Source organism: Squalius cephalus, assembly GCF_949319135.1.
Source record: "Squalius cephalus genome assembly, chromosome: 16".
In the NCBI taxonomy this organism is placed as follows: Eukaryota; Metazoa; Chordata; class Actinopteri; order Cypriniformes; family Leuciscidae; genus Squalius; species Squalius cephalus.
In genome coordinates this window covers 15,865,167-15,882,089 of record NC_137137.1, presented here as the reverse complement: position 1 = coordinate 15,882,089, position 16,923 = coordinate 15,865,167, and the positions used below count along the sequence as shown (strand labels likewise).

The following is a 16,923-nucleotide window of genomic DNA, read 5'->3' as shown; positions in this document are numbered from 1 at the left end:
GCAATCACTCTGTTAAGCGGTCTAAATGTATTTTTATAAATATATGTCATCTGTGGAAGGCGTAGGACCATAGGCGTTCATTCAATCGTTGCGTTCGGTCCTAACGGTCCTAGAGCATGTGTTCCCTGTCGGTCAATGTGTGTCTGCATACCACTGCGCATTCACACAGACATAATAAGTCATCAGCGCGTTCACATACGCTGTGCAGACAGAGCAAGAATGACAGGCAAACAAGCAGCAACAACATGCAGACTCTCATCGTGGAACCCCTGGCATATTATTACACACTGACAAGTTTTGCTAGTTAAACAAACTGAAAACTTGCTGCATCTAAATTCGGACGGGACTGGTTTCACAGGCGGACGTTAGAGAAATTTCTGTTTCACAGACGTACTTTGAGATTTTAATCCTGTCCGAATCTGCCATGTCTGTCTTTTTCTCACACGACCTCTGTAAAAATTCCAGAGCAAATTACCTACTGTTTTTCGTCAAACTCGGCGGTCCTCAGAGAAATCTAATCCCGTCCGAATGCGAATGTCTGTGATTGCCGAAAATGTTTTTTTCCAAAACGCTTTTTCTTGTGCGTTTTGGTCAACGTGAACTACCGTACAATCTCTCGCTATCGCGTCGGTATTCACGTTTCTGCTTTTTGCGCACCGATAATGGATGTAGATGTGTTCGGTACACTGCGAAGAAATAAATGAAATCAACAAGAAGAGCCAAATCACGTAAACTGTTAAGACTGGCTACTGTAATATCAGTTTCAGGTATTACTTTCATTTCTGCACTTAATTACATAACATGTAAATTATATAAGTTAAAACTTTTTATTCCAGTGGGTTTATTATAAGAACCCAGTTCTATAAAATCATGATGATAAATGTATGTATAGTTTTTTTTATACTACAATTTTTATAAAATGTTTACAAAACGCTAAATATGTTAGGACGTTTTACTTTATATTTCAAAGTGCTTAATTTTAAAAGTACTTAATTTCAAAATACATTTGATCAATTCATTTTGAACACGTGATCTTCTGCAATGCCCACATGTAAAACACAGACACTCCTACCTCGGTAATAAACACGGAGATGTTAGTCCCGTCCGAATCCGTACATGAAATCACAGACGTAGGTTGATAAGAACTGTAACTCAAACGTCGTTTGGAAAACTAGTCCCGTCCGAGTAGGGCTTAATTCTGTTTTTAAGAATTTGTTTACGTTTGGTATTGTAGTACTGTTACTAACTGTACTATAAGGTTCTCTCACCGGTCAATGACACATGATGAATTGCAGTAACGTCTCCGGTCTTCTGGGCTGTGAGTGTTCACGCTTTCAGGAGGTGTGGGTCGTAGTCTTTTAGTGCTATCAGGCTAAAGTTATCATTTTCCCAGATGTCCTACTGCACCTTTAAGTAACTACATGTACTTATTATAGAGTTACGGTTAGGGTTAGATACTTGTAATTATGCACAATTTACTGTTATTACTATAGCAAGTAGTAGCGTGTAACTAGTAACTATGTACTGTAACTACTAGGATACATTAAATGGTAACACTTTATTTTACAGTACTGTTCCCATGTACATACTATGTACTTATTATAATAATTACAATAATCGGGTAATAATTGGGTGCTAACCTATTCCTAAACATAACCTTAACCCAAGTAGTACACTGACTCGAACGTGACTCTTAAGATACTCTAAAATAAAGTGCAACACCATTAAATTGATAAATAGTGACAGTGAAGGCTTTTACATTACAAAAAAAAAATCTAATTCAAATTTGTTTTGTTCTTTTGAACATTCTATTCAAAGAATAGCCTACTTGAAAAAAATGATCATGGTGTCCAAAAACAATATTAAGTTTTCAACTGTTTTCAACAGTGATAATAATAATAAATGTTTCTTGAGCACCAAATCAGAATATTAGAGTGGTTTCTGAAGGAATAATCCTTCAGAAACCACTCTAATATTCTGATTTGGTACTCAAGAAACATTTACGTGACACTGAAGACTGGAGTAATGGCTGCTGAAAATTACATTTAAAAATATATTAAAATAGAAAATTATAATAGCTGCTGAAAAATTAGCTTTGCCAGAGTGATTTATGCTCCTGCAGCACAGAGAGCTGAATGTTTTCTTGGTTTAATATTTATTTAATTTTTCTTCATTTTAAAAGGACAAAACACAAATCAAGTAAATTATTGTTACTGTAATATACCACCGTTAAGCTCAGGTGATTTGCAAAAGAATCATTGTGTTCCCTTCATGAGAACATAACACCTGAGGATAATGAAGACTTGTTGCAACCACAAATGTTAATGACTATTCGACCAGACACTCAATCATCTTTGAAGGTAGCTAGAAATAAATGGTCTTTGACAGGGCCTTATTTATTGGTCAACAAGCACAATTTCAATGCTGGAATAAGAAAGATGAGCACTGCAGTCAGGCATGCTTGCAAACAGAGCACATGCACAATCATTTTTACTGCTGCTCCGTTATAAAATGCACCACATATTGTGCTCTCGCTCTCATTTTATAACTCATACAGCCAACACACACCTCCTATGAAAATCAAACAGTGTACCGTAAGCTCAGCATCAACATCGAAATGCACAGCAGCACATCACAGCGACAGTGATGAAAACCCACCGGGTATCTCTCGTGACACATTTCCTTTGGAAATCAAACATTTGACAACATCAAAATCACTGTGTGACAATCTTTTTAATTGAATTTTGATTGCTGTGAAATTCTTGTTCCGTGTCGAGACTAGGAGACGACCACTATGAAGTAGGCTGGCAAAGCTTATTATTTCTTAGCAATGTAGGTGAATATACTTTAAAACAGCATCTTGCTGAGCTACAAGTATCTCACAATTTAAAGAAGTTCAGCTACAGTTAAGCAACTTGGGAAATTACCCAGCAAAAATTAACTACAGTAAAAAGTTACATTTTGCTGGGTTCTTGCACAATACTATAGTTATGATCTCAAAACGCTTATCGTAGCACATGATTTGTAAACTAATACATTTCAATGTTTACATCAAACAACAAGCTCCAAATGGCTTTAATGACATAGTAATCTTGCTCTAAAATGGCCTGTAAAATTGGACTGTAAACTCGAGCTACAGTATTGTACGGGATAGATAGAGTTTTTTAATAGAGTATTTTTCAATTCACTCAATGACACAGCAATATACCATGTTGTCACACTACAGTGCTACTTGTTGGATAAAGTAGCTTGTTATTGGAAAACTACTGTCAGGCTAATGAAAATGTAGTTAAGGTAGAAGTGATTCTACTTTTTGTTGGCTACGCCCCACCACTGTAGCTTAGTTTGATTTACTAATAAGCAGCTCTACTGCAAGTGTCCTGATACATTTCAGCTACAGTATTCATTTAGCAGAATTTAGATGCAGAACTGGAACGACTCTATCTTTTGATCTTAGAACTACTAAAAAATTCCAAGTTTCCAGTTCCACTACTAAGGGATTACAAAGCATTAGCCATGCAACTGCTACAGTCCTGGCAAAGCTAGCTTCTAATCTTATTAGCATCCTTTGCTTTTACCCTCTACACAGCTTGAACTAGATGATGTTTTACATGTATGATTAAAAGGACGGATATAAATATAGGCTAGTTAAGAACTATCAAAATGTTTGAACTATTAAACCACAGTATATAAAACTGGGTTTAAAGATCTAAACTTAGCATATGTCAGATTTAGCTCAGACGACGAGCATATACATCGAAACGCCAATATATGAAATTAATGCCAATAGATCAGGTCAAATTCCACCCTCACACTTCTAGAAATACTCCCATATTAAAGTCATTTTTGAGGTGAATATTTCATATCCACTCACACTGAGTTGAAATGCAATACTGAAGCGCACTGGAATCCCATGTTCTGATTTAGAAAGTTATGTAAAGTAGTTTCTCACTGAGCTTTTTCCAGGATCCAATTATCAGTGGAAAGATAGGTGGTCAGAGAGCATGGCATGGTGGTGGGGAATTTTTGCAATGCACACACAGAGAATAAAAAGTGTATTTCCAGGCTTTGCATCAACCTGTGGGTTTCCCTGTTTAAAGTGTCGGACAAAAACTCTGCATTCAGCGATCAATACAAATTAACTTATATTCAAATTCCGATTAGCTAGTGACTCAACGAGTCATTGTGGGTGGAGAAGAGACTGCAACCTTGGCTATCCAATAAAGGTGAAGCAGACGGTGCATTTTGCTATCAGGAAGCAGCCTTATTTGATTCCTCTAAAGCAATTTTAAGCCCTGTGATCAGACTCTCTCTCGGGAGTTCAGACCACATCAGTGTCCTCCCAGCTGGACAGAAAAACACAAGTAGCACAATTTGAACTGACCAGAGGAAACAAGGGACAAACTGACCGACGAAAATGCCACCGCTTTGGAAAGGGCAAGAACTGCTAACAGCGACAGTCTCCAATCTGTTGTTGTCCCCCTGCGATTCCATATGGAAATTGCATTACGCCCACATCCTCCTGTAGGCCACCGGCGTGCAGCAGTTGTAAAAGCCAATATTTAATATGTATGTTGTCAAAATGTGTAGCCTATTATATAAAGCAATGAGATCTACAAAACCTTGAAAAAGATTTCCCTTTCATCTCAATGGCACTGGCTTGGCTGGTGCAGGACCCCTAAGAAGTAAGCATTCTGAAAAATCTGCCATTTGATCATAGGACAACAGACACCAATTACCTGAGCCATAAATGCCATGTGACAAATTACTCTGAATGGCTTAAGTAGAATCCAGACAGTCACAAACCCTTCATCAAAGACTATTATGAGCTATGATTTAAAAAACGTCTATTTAATAGCTAACATGTATAGCTAATATTAGCTTCGCGTCGTGCGGTTCTTTGCTGTTCTTTTGGCGGTTAACTTACTTAAAGGAGAACTCCGGTCAATTTTAACATTGAGCTCACTTTTTTGTAAATTTGGAGTGCTGTCAGTACAGAGAACAACGACAAAAATTGGTGTTGCCTACACCGTGTTATCCTCTTTTTAAAATTTGCACCCTGTTGACTCAAATGGGGCAAGTTTTAAACCTGCTTTTAGCCTCTTAACATCCTTGATGTGTCATTACAAGTGCCCAGCCATGTGAGTGATTCCTTTAGAGTGAACGCGGGTGAATCTGACTGCAGTAGATGTGAAAGATATGAATAAAAATGATGTTTATTCAGCCAGCGCACATACCTGTATTTACATCCTGTTTTCGGTTGAAGTCCACAGTAGTCGATTGTCGAGTTCACGCGCATAGGTTTAGTACGTACGATCATGCGCCCGAACTCGACAATCGACTACTGTGGACTTCAACCGAAAACAGGATGTAAATACCAAGCGTGCCGCACAAGCCCTGAAAAGTGAAGCCAAAACGTCTCGATCGCCCCCTGGTGACTGGTCCTAGTATAGGTCATAAGCCCCGCCTCCCCGTGTTAGTCAACGGGACGTGAGACCAACTAAACAATAAAATTACACTTCAAATATCTTTTTTCCAAAGGTGGTTTCTTTCATTTGCTGTTGTTTTTATCACGCTGATGTAAGTTCAAGTGTCTGTTTCAAAAATAAGTTGGTTTTTAGTTGATGCGGTGGTGTAACGTCATGATTGACAGCTGTGATTGACAGGTTCTCTGAGCGAAGTAGTCACTGAAGCACCACGGACATTTTTTTCGGGATCTTCGGAGGACTGAGGAGATTGTATTTACTTTATTTTAACAAGCCTCTTGTCATACTGCAATCAATTTTCAAAAAAGTGTGCAGAATGCACTCTCCCGACGAGAGTGAGGGCGGAGCGTTGACTTCGCGGCTTTACTTCCTGCTCACGACTGCGCAGGTCTGGTCCCGAGATCGCTACTGCGCAGACCCAAGTTCCAATATGTCAGCGCCATATCGGGACACTGGCGGCTTCAGTTCTCATCAATGGAAGAGAGCGAAGGGGCGTCGTCCATCTTTTTTTACAGTCTATGGTAAAGGTATGTGCGCTGGCTGAAATAACATCATTTTTATTCATATCTTGCACATCTACTGCAGTCAGATTCACCCGCGTTCACTCTAAAGGAATCACTCACATGGCTGGGCACTTGTAATGACACATCAAGGATGTTAAGAGGCTAAAAGCAGGTTTAAAACTTGCCCCATTTAAGTCAACAGGGTGCAAATTTTAAAAAGAGGATAACACGGTGTAGGCAACACCGATTTTTGTCGTTGTTCTCTGTACTGACAGCACTCCAAATTTACAAAAAAAATGAGCTCAATGTTAAAATTGACCGGAGTTCTCCTTTAAGCCTGTTACTCAAAGGAGGAGCATAGGCCACTGAGCATTTGGAGCATAAAATTTACGATTATTTTCGTCAGTTACGGCTCATTAGATCTAGCATGCTGCCTGCTTTGAATCAGACACAGAGATAAAGTAGTGCGATAAGATTACATAAATGTATTTGAATTAATTAATGAATTATAGCATTTATTTGAGTTATTTATCGAGAGAGAGAGAGGGAGAGAGGGGGAGAGGTGCATACCTGGGTCTCTGTTCAGCCTCTCTCTCCATTAACAACGACGTTGTGAGTTGAAATACTTCAAAACAGGATGTTACCTCCTCGTTGCTGAAGAATTTAATGTAGCTATTCAGTATAACTAAAAGTCGCAGACAGTGTAGCGTTGATAAGTTTCTATCCTCCTGTTTCTGTGTGTGCGGCGCAGCGCGAACTCCTCCACTCTCCGTCTCTTGTGTGCAAGTGACGTATGTGCATAAGCTACAATGAAAACAGCGCATAAATACAGAACGGTGATTAAAGTGACCTGGAACTACGTGTGCATTAAGTAAGGAATAATTGACGACAGGCCGTTGAATTATTAGAAAAATAATGCACACCCGAGGTGGTAATGCGGTCACGACGCGAAGCGGAGTGGCCGTTACACCTCGCGTGTGCATTATTTTTCTAATAATTCAACGGCCTGAAGTCAATTATTCCGCTTATACTACAGTTACCACACCTCGAAACATTGTTCAGATTATGTATTTCAAGACGTTTGTAAAGTATTTGTCATTAAAACGCTCTTGTATGTAGGACTAATTTCTTACGCGTCTAATCCAATGCCTCCGTTGCTAATTCCAAAACGTCATTTTAGAGTTAGTAACGGAGGTTTGAGCCACTGATAGCAGACTAATGCTGGGGACACACGACTAGCTGACACATTCTCTGACTGTTTTCATCGCAGCATATTTTAAACACCGACTTTGAACACAGACTGAACGCACTGAACACGCGTTTGGGCATGATCAGTCATCAAATTACATTCATAACCGGCCTTAAAGTGTGTCCTCGGCTCGGCTTTATGCAGTTATTAGAGAGAGATTTTGCAATAATGAGACAGAAAAGCATGTGCGTCAATATTATTATTTATTTATTGATTCAATTCGTTTTAATTAATTCGTTCATTCTTTTTTTTCTATTATTGACAGATGACAGTAGACTAGCCAAATAAATAATAAAAAAAGCCTTTTAACAAGTAAGGCCTATCAATAATTATTTATTTGTTATATTATCTGCAATAAAAATCCGTGCTGCAGGACTATCCATTTATTTAGCCTATATTCAGTTTAATTTTCTATTGATTATATAGGAATATACTTTATTTATTAAAATTAAACTGCATGTTTCCATTGATTGTGAAGCTAGACATTGAAAATTGCAGATCTAAATGTTTTTTCTTGTTATGAATTGTATCCTATTTTCCGTTATTACAGTTGACTACGCGAAGTGATATGGAACTGTAATGCGGTCAAGACCTGCCTGGAACTACTTTAGCTGTGCGTTTCCCTGAAAATAATGCACACCTTAGAACGTTCGTCAACCAATCAGATTCAAGCATTCAACGGCCCTGTAGTATAAACGGTTTTATAAAACGATTAGTTCAAGCCTTTGATTCTGATTGGTCAATAGCTGTGTTTTATTCACGATCACCCAAAGGTTCTCTGTATCACTACACAACACCCTAGCAACCACTCTTTAACATTACATTCTCTCATTGATATTGTTCATTGAAGCTTATAGAGTATTGTGGGGAATCGAGTAAGCAAATGTACCTGCATTTACAGTATAGCATTTTCCTTCAGATCAGTGCTATATTCATAATAAAAAAAAATCCGTTTTAATGTTCCCAGCGATAGGTAATCTTGTCATTTTATCAGTTAAGGGGTTTTCCATGCCCTGACACACTAATCATTTGTCAGTTGAATCTTGCTTCTCCGTGTTCACAAATTTCAGTCCTTTTAATATAAAAGTCTTCTCTACTGACAGACTCACTCATTAAGACAGTATTTGTCGTCATCTAATGGCGAAATAATGTAACTTCTGTTGATGTTCATGGTCAGGGTGGGACTATTTTCCAGCGGAAGGAAGGCTTATAGTGATTTTACTTCATGAAAGTTGCTTTGATGTAATTTTTTTTTTTTTTTTTTTTTTTTTTGGGCTTTAATATTTGTATTGTGTGGTAACCATTTTATAAAACCAATAGTACTCGAGGCTATTGCTGTATCGTGAATAAGTCATGGCTGAAGGGGTTGTTCCACTTTGCATCGTGCTTAACAAAGCCCTTCAGCCATTGTGTGTGCATAAGTGTGCGCGTGATTTTTATCAAAATAAAACACTGAACATTGTTACCTTCAAATTGCTGTGAATGAACAAAGATTTTTCGAACCAGATAGTTTAGTTACAGCATTGGGAGCTAATGGGGCCATGCTAACCAGCAAAACCTTGACCTCCAGGTGTAAACAGCATGAGCTCTATCAAAAAAATTGATTTGAAAATATATCAGGAGCACCTTTTACATAATATGTATGCATATTCGTTATACTGTACAATGATTTTTATTTTTTATTTTTTGCCTCTGGCCTCTATAATTGTAACATATAGGTGTAATAATAACCCCAGTGTAATCTTAAAGCCATTATGATAAATACACTGGACTATTTTCTTTAAGCATAAGCACATGCCGAGCTTCGCATGAAGAGCAATATCCGATAACAAGAAAAGCAATTTCCCTGTCAGTTGACATGAATGTGAGCAGAATGGGGAAACTCTCTAAATGAGAGCTGAGTAGATGGTGGCTCAACATGTTGGCAAATTGCACAGCGGACTGGCTGTGTGACAGACTGTCAGGCCATTGCAAGCAGATCAAACAATCCACAAAACACAGCTAATTTTGCTCCAAGAGAAAAGCAATGCGTCATTCTATCCCCATTTGCCCATTTTCGGCTCCTCTCTCTTAACACTTCCTCTTCAGTTAGATTGGTGAACCCAGCTCTCAAATTGCCCTTATAATAGCACAGGTTTGGTGGTGCAAGCCAATTATCAGACTACAACACGATGGGAAAAAGCTTTATAGACCTGAACTCTGTAGGGATGTTATATTTTTCCTTTTCACCAGCACAATTACTAGACATTTTTAGCTTAGGTGAAAGAGTATTGTGTTGTGAAACGTTTGTGCCCTGAAATATTCAATATGGACACACATTAATATCGCAAGTGTATTTAGGTCATTACGCTTCATTGACCAGATGGCGTTGTCGATGCCACGTCATCTTCTTCACGAGCAACGCTTTGCATGTGTTAATTGCATAAACGCAGCAACGCTCAGCCATCCGAGGAAAACGTCTAAAAACAATGCGTTTTCACACAGATCAAAGGTTGTAAGAGTTAAAAATGCACAGAGATGCAGTGACATGCACTGAGTTATGGGAAATCAACATGAGATCCAAACTAGCCAGCCAAAGCGCTGTTGGCCTGACTGGGTGGTCACACGGCATTAGAGTGCAAATGAGAGTGATGCTCAAGGCTCCAGGAGGATGAGAAGGGATGATGGAGTAAGGTCAGAGGGGCTGTTTAAAGCTATGAAACTGGGGTAGGAGCAGGGGTTAAAGAGGAGATCTCCCATACTGAGGCGGTCATTTGGAAATGGCTAAGACTTATGAAGTAATCAAACCAAGAGCAGCAGAGAAGAGTAGGACGAGCTTGAGTGCTGAGTTGAGAGGCGCAGTGTGAGAAAGCTGGTAAAGGTAATGATTTAGAAAGATAATTGCAACTGACGGAATATACTGGAAGTTACAGAAGAGCAGGTTTGGCCTGTTTAAAAGAAAAGCATTTTTTCAGTTTAATATGCAGGGACAACTATAGGTAAAGAAAGAAATCAATACTTTTATTTAGCATGGATGCAATCAATAAAAAAATTATATTGTTCAAATTTCTATTTATCAAAGAGTTACTTTAAATTGTAGTAATATTACTGTTTTTACTGTTCAAATGTAGCCATGATGGGCAATGCATAACTTTTTTTATTTTTATTTTTATTTTACTGATCCTATACTTTTGAACAGTAACGTATAATCATGCTGGAAGCAGATGTATCAGATACTTTTGCCCAATTCAGGAACATCTGCCCCTAGTGGTCGGGAGCATTTCTGTTATGTTCTGAACTTTTCTTTGCTTTGTAAACTTCATTGTGCATAAAACTGCCATTGTTTTTCAAATTCCGTTTTGTGATGCTAGTGACACAAACGACACACTTCACCTTTATGAACAGTTGCAGAAAAGGTTGTATGAACCTACACACAAGTAATCGTCAAGTATCACATTGAATTAAACGTGGCATTTTTAAGTAGAAAGACTAAAAAAATTCAATTTTACAGTGCAGAATAGTAGTTCTCAACCAGGGGGCCAAACTTCCAAGGGGAGCTCAGCATGACTTAAAAAAGTAATTTAAATAAACTAAAACATTGGACAATGACAGGGCTTGAAATAAAAAGTAAAAGGTTAAGAACCACTGGTCTAGAAAGTTCTAGAGATTATCTTTGTACAGAATCTAGTATACTCTAGTATACAGGACAAGCATGATTATTACAATATTCAACAATGTAAGTGGGTTGAGCTGGTGATTGCTTTTGTGAGATTAACATGAACTGCATTTCATTTTGTCTAGCGTCATCTAACTCAACACTGAAGTAAAGCTTTATTCTTGCCTCACACTATACTCATCAAATAAAATGTGCAACCATAAGTTTGGTGTTATTTGAAAATCATGTGTGGAAAAATGCTTTTACTGTGTAGAAGCTGAGAGGGGAAAAGAAGGCCATTTTGGATGTTGCTTACAACTCTACTAATCAATGCTTGCAAGAAATCATCAAATTATTCATCGATCCATTTATTAAATACAGTTCAATAGCAAAAACAAGGATGGAATCTGATTGGTTGCTGTGAGTGTTTGAGTGTCAGTCCTAAAATCGAATCCGGTGTTAAGCGCTGGTTGTTTCTTGAATATGTTGAGGAACCCTGTTTGACACAAGTTACAGGAAGCTTAAACTTGCCAATAAGTACATTAAAGCAGATGCAGCTAGGGACCGAGTCTGAGTCTGAATCATGTTACCACACGGTCGCATCAAAGTAAACAACACAACAGACTTTTCCTCCTCTCTCGTGCCCTAAAGGGAAGGGTTTATCCTCTTTTCATGGTGCATTAAGTCCAAATGGAGGTTGTCCCAAGAGCAACATTACATGGCAACAAAAATGCAGAATCTCTAGTAAGAGCCTGAGATCAGTGTTTTAGCCATGCACTTCCCTGGCTGGGATCCGGGCCTTGAAGCTGATGCTGTCTTGCCTATTGGAACAAAGCTCTATTATCCAGCAGCAGTGTCTAGAAGTAACGTCCCACTGACTTCCATTTTCTCAGCATGAATGTACAGTGGTTTCACTGCCTTCTCTATAGAAACACATAGGACATCGCTGCAGAAAACAACTACACTTTTAAACAACTCCATTCTCTGTTTTTGTTGTTGCTGCATCCTGATTTTCATTTCCTGTTTGCTTCAGATAAACACACCTGATTTAATACCGGAAAGACACAATCACATCCTCATAACTAAATTGCGTATTATTTGGCCTGCTCTAAACACAGTTACATTGCAGCTGCTATTGTTTCCAATCATTAAAATGATGTGTGTGTGTGTTGTCATTTTGTTACCTTTATTGACCTAAGCGAAGGTCTCAAAAATAATGAGGCGAGGATCTACAGTGGCATAAGAGGGAAATTGACTTTTTACAGAGAACAAAGGCAGATGCCTCATGTCAGGGTCAGGAAAAATCTGAGGAATTAGTGAGACCAAATAACAATATCCACACGATTTAGAGCGGGCTTTTTCCAAAGAGGATTTAAAGATTAACTTTTTTAAGATTTACAAGACTTATGCTTAGAACAGAGTAATTGAATAAGGTATTTGCATAAGTATAGCTGCACAATTCATAACTTGTGTAATTTAACAATCAAACATCAATGTCAATGTGATACCATCAGAACACAGCCTGTTTCCACCTTAAATAAATAAAATAAAAGGTAATTAAAAATGTTTTTCTCATAACTACACACATTTGAGACTTCTTCATAATTAGATTTTAATATCTTAATTCTGACTATTTCTTATAATTGCAACTATATCTCACAATTGAGACTTTATACTGCAGAATTTTTTTAATCTCACAATTGAGATTACTGAAACAACTTTATTTCCCATAATGGCAAATTTATTCCTGACAATTACATTTTTATATCTCACAATTGTGACCATTTCTCATAATTGCGACTTTTTCCCCCTCATGGTATTGTCTTTATATCTCACAATTGAGACTTTATATATCACAGTTGCATTTTTTTTTATATCGCACCTTTATTTCTAATAATTTGGACTTTATATTTCACAATGTGGCTATTTATTTACAAAATCATAGGACAATTACTTGCTTTACAGCGAGGCAAAAACAGACTTCCACCATAGACTCACAGAGGAAAAAGGCAAAACCATTCTATGCAAATGAGAAGACAGCTTCTTCTTTTTTTAACAAGCACAATGAAAAGTCCACCAGTTTAATTAGGGAAGCGTGTGTGTGTGAGAGAGAGAAAGAGAGAGAGAGAGAGAGAGAGACGGATAGTGAAAGATAGAAAGTGACAAAGCTTGTCATGAGAAAGCAATGAACCAAAAGTGTACGAAAATAAAAATATGTTCTCTGCAGTACAGACGGACTGCCAACCGGCTACCTGCAAATGACTGTGATTCACAATTCATGGATGACAGTAAACAAGCATATGAGAGCACTGCATTTCACACATTCAGCCTCACTACTGCCACCTACAGGGGAGTGACTGCTTAAGAACTCTAAGAAACGCCTCAAACTTAACTTGTGCGTTTTCAAAGCAGATCAGAGCAGAACACTATTGAAGGGGACCAGGTGGGAAGAAAGAGAGAAAGATACAGACAGAGAGAGAAAAGAGAGAAAGCTACAGAATGAGAGAGAAAAGTCAAAGGAGGAGGCCCAAGGCTCCATGTGAAAGAGCTCGCAATGATCAGAGGCATAAGTTCTCAAAGGAGACTCGCTCCCTTTAGAGTGATTCTTGAAAGGTGGCTACATGGTATTACAGCATGCTTGTTTACTGCTTGTTTTCATCTGCACACGTTCTAGGAGTTTTATAAATCTTACAAACATCTTTCCTAGAGTAACGGCATTTGTTAGTCAGGAACCACCCATACTTTTGTGTTGTTTTTGAGTTCAGCCAACATTATTACAATACAAGCGTCACATTTGCATGGGGATATTATGGACGATCGAGTAGCGGTTATTGAGGCGAAACACTCTTTTCAAGCGCATGTATTGTAATTGCAACACCGTAACAAACCATAACGCCCGCAGCAAGCCTTGATTGACGTGTTCAGCGTGGCGCTGCATTGCAATCGACTGGGAGCCTGTGTACTAAACACACAGGAAATCACTCAATGTCTTGGTGTCATGAATTCAATGAGACAATAGAGGAAAAACTGGTCCCTTACGTTCTCAAAATTTAATGACAGCGGGTAAATGCTCCTCCTGAAACTTCAAAAGTAATGTGGAAGACTGAAACAAATGAGAGCACAAAAAGACGGATGCATTCAAGCAAACTTTCTCTTGTGTTCTGCTAACATAATAACTCTCCATTAGCTCTCATGTTCTGTATGGGATCTGAGAGACCTAATATAAAAAATAATAATAATAATGTATATATATATATATATATATATATATATATATATATTTTTTTTTTTTTTTTTTTTGCTAAACATGAGAACTGATGAGCAGAAAATCATTGCAAATCAAATTAATCCATAAGTCAAATAAGCTGGTTAGGTTAAACAAACATGAAACACATGAATTTTCTATATTTTAGATTTTCTAAGTGTGTGGAAAGTGAAGCAAAATTATTATATACTATAATATCAAAAGTTTGTGTACAGTAAGATTTTTTTAAATTCTTATTATTATTTTTTTTTTAAGAAATTAATGTTTATTCAGCAAGGATGCATCAAATTGATCATGAGTGACAGTAAAAACCTTTATAATGTTACAAAAGTTTTTCTTTCTATTAATCAGAAAATTCTAAACAAAAACATGTATCAAGCTTTCCAGAAAAAAATAAGGCAGCGCAACTGTTTTAAACAATAAGAAATTAACCATCAAATCAGCATGTGTGTGTGTGTGTGTGTGTGTGTGTGTGTGTGTGTGTGTGTGTGTGTGTGTGTGTGTGTGTGTGTGTGTGTGTGATCATAAAGAGTATTATAAATATTTCATACTAGTTCTTTCAGATATAACATGGTTGTTGATGGTAAATGCTATTTTCTTTACTTTTGACTGATTGTGATTCTTGTGTATGATGCACATGACATTATATCACATGATAATTTCTGAGATAATGCACAATTATCAGTTAAAAAATATGTGAGGGAAACTGAAGAGAGCCATTTCCCAGAATTAATCTAAAAGTCCAAATGATCTTTGCATGGTTTATTGAAAGATTAGTGATTTAGAACCATAAAAGATCAAGAGTTCCCTAATGGTTATGGGAAAAAATCCAGAGTAAGAACTGCAAATGTTGCAAGCGGCACCCCCGGACATATAATAATGAAACTTCAGTTATAAAGGTGCATTTCTGGCCTTTCATAAACGTACAAACAATATCAGCCATTCTGACATCTTAAAGGGGTCATCGGATGCCCACAAGTTGGTATGATTATTTGGGGTCTTCATGTAAAGTTTGTAACATACTTTGGTTAAAATTTCTCAATGGTTGTGCAAAACAACACCCTTTTACCTCCTCAAAAACAGCTCTATTCACAGCGACCCGTTTCGGTGCATGTCTCTTTAAATGATAATGAGCAACTGCTCACCCCACCCCTCTCTTCCATGGGGGGTGTTGACACAAGACACATAAAGTGCTGCCTTGGTGGACAGTATACAAATGGCTGAGGGCGGAAATATGCTAATACGGGACAGTCCGTCTGCGGTCGTGGGCGAAGCATGAGCAATATGACATCATATTGCTCAGAAAATCCAAACGGCTTGATTATTGAGAGTGTTTAGGCTTTTTGAGGATTTAAAAAAAAGGAGGGAATGGATTTTTTTCCATTGTATAGTGGTTGTGTCAACACACTGCAAAGTCACATTTATATGCAAAATGTAATTTTGCATCCGATGACCCCTTTAAGGAGACACCAATTATAGAAATTATGCTTCCAACCCAGAACTCAGGATGTTGCACAATGCGCCAGCTAATTGAGAACATTTCCGCTATAATATAAGGAATGCTTCTGCTAGTGCCACAATAATAAGCCCAGCCTAAAACTAATCACCTAATCATCTTTGGAAAAGCCTTCTATATCTAGCGTTTCAACTTTTCATTATCTGTTACAACACTTGAGCAGGCACAATACAGCCATCCAATCAAAACAAACACATCTTACAAGCATTGCTCCTCATTACCTCAACTTTATACTGCAGGACTACAAAGAAGGAGAAGGAGAGAGAGAGAGAGAGAGAGAGAGAGAGAGAGAGAGAGAGAGAGAGAGAGAGAGAGAGAGAGAGAGAGCTTAAGAAACACTATGAAGGATAGTCTTCAGGCTAGCACATCTCATTATCACCATGTTCTTGGGATGGAGGCCACAGCAGTTCGGTCCAGAAATAGATCAACGAAATGGCACAACCCATCTGTCCCACCTACAATGCAATGCTCAGGATTATATTCTACAATTTTACTCTGGCTTTAGAGTTTAACATGTAACTAACCATGACTGTGCAGAGGAAAGGGATAATGATTGGATTCCCTCACCAGCTTTGATATTGCCCATCCCCCCCCCCCCCCCCCCCCATACCCCCACCCCATACCCCCACCCCTCCCTTTCCATCTTTTATCTTCAGTTGGGCAATAAAAGTCATACAAGCACCCTACATTACAAAGAAGCTTCAGTCAGACCAAAAACACACACACACACTGTCAGTGGAGAGTATTGTGATATCCCCTAAGAGCCACAGACGTGCTCTCAATATGTCAAATCTTCCTGAGAATGAGGGTGATCCATACCATTAAAACTGTCACAGACAAAATCTAGTCCAAGCTCAACATCTATTGTGAACAGACAGCAGTGAGTACACTTCATCCGAATGAAATGGGTACTGCAAGATTCATACTGTGCACCTAACCAATTAGACATCTGAAAGATGCATCTGAGAAAAAAAAAATTAATATTACATGTCTCTTTAAAGGGTCTCTTTACTATATGGCTGAAACACAAAATGAAGAATGCAAATATCTTACAAAAAGCATTCTTAGATGAGCAAAGAGCAACCTAGCACAGGGGTCTACAACAGGGGGTCTGATGTTGGTGCGGCAGGGGGTCTGCCAATTATCGTTTGATCTCAAAATAACTTGAAGTAAAATACATTTTTAATGTTAGAGCTCAAACAATAATTGGTATATAAGTTACAAATTTATTTATGAGCAACATTTAACAATATGTGACAATGGGTCTCAG

General features: G+C 38.0%; 1 protein-coding gene across 5 annotated transcripts in view; it reads right to left on the bottom strand.

The window, feature by feature from the left end:
• grid2 (glutamate receptor, ionotropic, delta 2) overlaps positions 1-16,923 on the bottom strand; it is a 417,868-nt gene that overhangs the window by 397,760 nt on the left and 3,185 nt on the right. Inside the window, exon 1 of one of the 5 annotated variants that reach the window (XM_079896931.1) lies at positions 6,560-6,811. The exons of the other annotated variants lie outside the window; for them this stretch is intronic. The gene's annotated coding sequence lies outside the window, so the exon portion shown is untranslated. Of the gene's footprint in view, positions 1-6,559; positions 6,812-16,923 lie in introns of those variants that run through there. 5 annotated transcript variants of the gene reach the window in all.